Here is a 5,878-nt window from a genome sequence, read left to right as displayed (position 1 = left end):
TCGCTTCCCTTATATACCAACTACTATGTGAGGCCCATCATGAACGCCGTGAGTGTGGAGAAGGCGGCTAATGATCTCCCAGAGCGCCTCTTTACCCAGACAGCACGGCAGGATGATTCAGCAGTGGCACGGCCGTGATGCTGACAGCACTGTTGCCAAAATGACTCATCCTGATGATGAAGCCAAAGAAAGAAAAAGGAGAGAGAACCTCATGGTAAGTACAAAAAGAAAGTGACTAACTACCTAATGAAGAACCCTAGGCTATAGGGGTAAATGAGAATGGTCTAAGCTGTCTAATTTGTATTCAAATTCATGGTTATTTTAGGACTACGCCTGTACTGTCTAATGGCCTCTATTTAAATAAACGGATTAATTTGTGCAGAATGCATTCAGAGGTGAGGTTACTGCATTTAAGGGTTTAGACTAGGCTAGCCATCTCCCTACAATGTTAAAGCACAATACTTTATAGTACTCTATAATATGCATAGGCTACAATAATGTAATGACAGGATAATCACATGTATAGCGTCATTAATCCACTTGAAATAGACCCATGTCTGATAATGTTGTTGAATCATCAAGAAGTATTGCTAAAATGGAGACTATAGCCTAATTAAAATTTAAAAAACGCATGGCAAGAGATTGTTAAACATTTAAATTCGATACACAATTATAACCCTAGTAATTGTAACTTATTGAAACATTTTCTAAATATGTTTGTAACTAGTACAATTTTCCTAAGACAATTTAACAATTTAGCGAATACAAATAACTTCTGAATAACTTCTGATTAAATTGTTAAATTACTAACATATCAACCAACAAACTGCTATTACATTTTATGCCACAACTAAGGTATCCTTTTTGATTTAAAACAGTTTATGAGAATTCATGTGATACATGATGAAATACCGAGACACTGTGTTGTTAGATAGTGAAACCTAACCTTTAATGTAAAAGTCATTTGCTTTGAAAGATAGGTCTACTTCAGCTCTAAATAATCAATTAGTATTGTTGCAACAATAATAACAGAAACAAAATTTATATTCAGATAAATGCACCTATTCTTGTTATTTTATTAGCCTAGTATTTTTTTAAATATATTTGTTTTATTGCATATTAATTAATTATTTGAATTTATGGGCAAATATCTGCTTTGAAAATAGTCAAATTAAAGAGCAATGTCCAGATTTAATGTAAATGTTCAAATCTTTAAACAGACCTTTAATTTAATATTTTCTTAGTGAGTTCCTGTTTTTATGCTTGATGTTTGGCAATTGGCACTATTGTGTTTCAGTCACGTGCCCTGTGTTGAAGAATAGAAACCTACAAATATAAAGTTCTTTAAAAGTTAACATTTTACACTGGAAAACCTGGTATCGGGTCATCTGCCTACATAAGACAGTGTGTAACTTCAGTGCAGCATCATGGGAATGTAATGCACCAATACTGCAAATATACAAGTGATCCTTGGAGGTAGCCTACAATAAAAAATAAAATCAAGTCTGACATATTTCTTTTTCAAGGGATAGTCTGTTTTCTCAGTCACAGTATCATGTCCTTTGTACATAAAGGTATTACAATGAGACAGAATCAATCACCACATACTTTTCAAATTTGGGAATAGTCTACATATTTTAGATTTTATTTCATACTGATGTAACTTTTTAAAGCGAGCTATCTTTTAATTGAACTCATGTACTAAATAAACGGTATGGCTGTTTTTGTTTTTGTTTGTGTGATCGCATCACTTTACAGGAAGGATGAGCTGTTCATTCATCTGTAAATGAATGCACTGAACACACCCTGAGTTCTTAGCTTTGAGAACTGAATTCCAAGGGTTGTATTTCTGAAGTCAGCCCATGGAGCTCAGTTGTTAAGCCTGGACGCTCCCTAATCGTGCACAGACAGATATGTGACCAGAGCAACCTTAAACGGAAAGAAATAACCCAAAGTAAATACCTCCATTGCATTAGTATTATTACTACTATATCAATCTTGTAAAAAAAAAAGATTTCAATCAAACCCTGGATTTGATTATTATGCTGTACACATTTTGTCTTTAAACCCCAACATTTGTGATATTTTCTTGATGTTAAAGTGTACTTATGTTGCAGATATATCACCTGCCTTTTCTTATGCTGTGATAGTCTCTAACTGATGGCTAAGTGTCAGTTTGAATGTTGCTGGACTATTCTCTAAATGGGCTCTATGGCTCCTTCTTGTCCGTAGGCCTGATAGAAGATATTGTAGATTAAACATAAATAGACCAGGCTGTAATTTTAGCCCAAAATATTGTATCTTTGGTTTATTCAGAGCTCAAGACGGTTGCTGCCGATTCTCCTCAGTGTCAGCCTTTTTCCATGGTGAGCTAATTTGAGAATGTACAAATGAACAATGAAAATGTCGTAATATTATTATGAAATATTTTGTTTATGTTCCACATCTGAATAGGACACGGATCAAAACACAATCAACTCACTGTGGAACTTTCTCACCATCCTCACCAACTTGTCAAAGTATCCATTCATTAATCACTAACTCACCCTGCACAAATAAACAAATGTCTTTTCAGAAGTTTCCCAAAAAAGAACAATGTGTCCAGTTCATTAGGACACCTACACCACCCGATGTCACAGGAAGGCCGTAAAGATCATCAAGGACAACAACCACCCGAGCCACTGCCTGTTCACCCCGCTATCATCCCGAAGGCGAGGTCAGTACAGGTGCATCAAAGCAGGGACCGAGAGACTGAAAAACAGCTTCTATCTCAAGGCCATCAGACTGTTAAACAGCCACCACTAACATTGAGTGGCTACTGCCAACACACTGACTCAACTCCAGCCACTTTAATAATGGGAATTGATGTCAAATATATCACTAGCCACTTTAAACAATGCTACTTAATATAATGTTTACATACCCTACATTACTCATCTCATATGTATATGTATATACTGTACTCTATATCATCTACTGCATCTTTATGTAATACATGTATCACTAGCCACTTTAAACTATGCCACTTTTGTTTACATACCCTACATTACTCATCTCATATGTATATACTGTACTCGATACCATCTACTGCATCTTTATGTAATACATGTATCACTAGCCACTTTAAACTATGCCACTTTGTTTACATACCCTACATTACTCATCTCATATGTATATACTGTACTCGATACCATCTCCTGCATCTTGCCTATGCCGTTCTGTACCATCACTCATTCATATATCCTTATGTACATATTTGTTATTCCATTACACATGTGTGTGTATAAGGTAGTCGTTTTGGAATTGTTAGGTTAGATTACTCGTTGGTTATTACTGCATTGTCGGAACTAGAAGCACAAGCATTTCGCTACACTCACATTAACATCTGCTAACCATGTGTATGTGACAAATACATTTGATTTGATTATGTTACGTCATTGACAGAGGCAGAGGGGGGAGGGACTGGAGGGCATGAAGTTAGTTTACCCCTTTTGTATGACGATGCTACACGTTGGAAACAGACAGATGGCTCCTGTTTTCCACACCCTGGAAACTGTTACTACTTTTGTAATAGAAAAAACCCCAAACAGTTATGTTAGTAGTAAAGGGGACTGGATCCACCTGTTAATAAGTAGGGAAAACTCTGTTGTAAGAGCCCAGTAGATGGATCCCCACCAGGGGGTGTGTGGGGAGGTAAGGCTGCTAATGATGGCTATTAGACACCTTATTATGTGCTGCGTTGGAAACGTTCCTTCATTTTCTGTGATCCGACAAGATTCGGTGTATTCTGTTCACTGTGTGCCGACCACAGTTATAATGTTTTGTAAAACGACAAAGAAGCCTTTCAGAGAAAAACAAGGATACATGTAAAGCGCTTTTTGTATGATCATTGTTTTTATGTTTTTTTTATGTGTTTTTAGAGGAGTTCAAACACACAACTCCGGGCCTGTTTGAACTAAATAAATTGCATCCACAGAAGAAGAAAAAAAATCACAACATTTTTGTCAATTTTGCTCCTATGGTGTTGTAATCAAACGGACACCTTTATCAACCAAATCACTGATAAAGATATCTGTGTAACTGCCAAAGTAATCTGTCCCATTTCCACAGGTGTACGGTTGGATAGATTGAATAGACTAAATTAACACATCATGTCAAGTCTTAAAACCTTAGTTTGCCATTGTACCTTTTTAATTGTTACAGCAAGTGAGTTTTGTATTTGTATTGAATTTATTATGGATCCCCAGTAGTTCCTGCCAAGGCAGCAGCTACTCTTCCTGGGGTTTATTATGGATCCCCATTAGTTCCTGCCAAGGCAGCAGCTACTCTTCCTGGGGTTTATTATGGATCCCCATTAGTTCCTGCCAAGGCAGCAGCTACTCTTCCTGGGGTTTATTATGGATCCCCATTAGTTCCTGCCAAGGCAGCAGCTACTCTTCCTGGGGTTTATTATGGATCCCCATTAGTTCCTGCCAAGGCAGCAGCTACTCTTCCTGGGGTTTATTATGGATCCCCAGTAGTTCCTGCCAAGGCACCAGCTACTCTTCCTGGGGTTTATTATGGATCCCCAGTAGTTCCCGCCAAGGCACCAGCTACGCTTCCTGGGGTTTATTATGGATCCCCAGTAGTTCCTGCCAAGGCACCAGCTACTCTTCCTGATCCCCAGTAGTTCCTGCCAAGGCAGCAGCTACTCTTCCTGGGGTTTATTATGGATCCCCATTAGTTCCTGCCAAGGCACCAGCTACTCTTCCTTCCTGGGGCTACTCTTCCTGGGGTTTATTATGGATCCCCATTAGTTCCTGCCAAGGCAGCATCTACTCTTCCTGGGGTTTATTATGGATCCCCATTAGTTCCTGCCAAGGCAGCAGCTACTCTTCCTGGGGTTTATTATGGATCCCCAGTAGTTCCTGCCAAGGCACCAGCTACTCTTCCTGGGGTTTATTATGGATCCCCATTAGTTCCCGCCAAGGCAGCAGCTACTCTTCCTGGGGTTTATTATGGATCCCCAGTAGTTCCCGCCAAGGCAGCAGCTACTCTTCCTGGGGTTTATTATGGATCCCCAGTAGTTCCTGCCAAGGCACCAGCTACTCTTCCTGGGGTTTATTATGGATCCCCATTAGTTCCCGCCAAGGCAGCAGCTACTCTTCCTGGGGTTTATTATGGATCCCCAGTAGTTCCTGCCAAGGCAGCAGCTACTCTTCCTGGGGTTTATTATGGATCCCCATTAGTTCCTGCCAAGGCAGCAGCTACTCTTCCTGGGGTTTATTATGGATCCCCAGTAGTTCCTGCCAAGGCACCAGCTACTCTTCCTGGGGTTTATTATGGATCCCCAGTAGTTCCTGCCAAGGCAGCAGCTACTCTTCCTGGGGTTTATTATGGATCCCCATTAGTTCCTGCCAAGGCAGCAGCTACTCTTCCTGGGGTTTATTATGGATCCCCATTAGTTCCTGCCAAGGCAGCAGCTACTCTTCCTGGGGTTTATTATGGATCCCCAGTAGTTCCTGCCAAGGCACCAGCTACTCTTCCTGGGGTTTATTATGGATCCCCAGTAGTTCCCGCCAAGGCACCAGCTACTCTTCCTGGGGTTTATTATGGATCCCCAGTAGTTCCTGCCAAGGCACCAGCTACTCTTCCTGGGGTTTATTATGGATCCCCAGTAGTTCCTGCCAAGGCACCAGCTACTCTTCCTGGGGTTTATTATGGATCCCCATTAGTTCCTGCCAAGGCAGCAGCTACTCTTCCTGGGGTTTATTATGGATCCCCAGTAGTTCCTGCCAAGGCAGCAGCTACTCTTCCTGGGGTTTATTATGGATCCCCAGTAGTTCCTGCCAAGGCACCAGCTACTCTTCCTGGGGTTTATTATGGATCCCCATTAGTT

At 40.3% G+C, this 5,878-nt stretch overlaps 1 long non-coding RNA gene across 2 annotated transcripts; it reads left to right on the top strand.

Annotated features, from left to right (window-relative positions):
• On the top strand, nt 1-4,631 carry LOC118374257 (uncharacterized). Of its 2 annotated transcripts, none has more exons than XR_008147289.1 (3): nt 1-214; nt 2,317-2,366; nt 2,576-4,631. It is a non-coding gene; the product is annotated as an uncharacterized LOC118374257 (long non-coding RNA). The 2 variants fall into 2 exon arrangements; XR_004823568.2 differs by lacking the exon at nt 1-214 and adding an exon at nt 1,891-1,954.
• The last annotated feature ends 1,247 nt before the right edge of the window (nt 4,632-5,878 follow it).

This window comes from Oncorhynchus keta, chromosome 11 (assembly GCF_023373465.1).
Source record: "Oncorhynchus keta strain PuntledgeMale-10-30-2019 chromosome 11, Oket_V2, whole genome shotgun sequence".
Lineage (NCBI taxonomy): Eukaryota > Metazoa > Chordata > Actinopteri > Salmoniformes > Salmonidae > Oncorhynchus > Oncorhynchus keta.
This window is presented reverse-complemented; position numbering and strand designations above follow the sequence as displayed.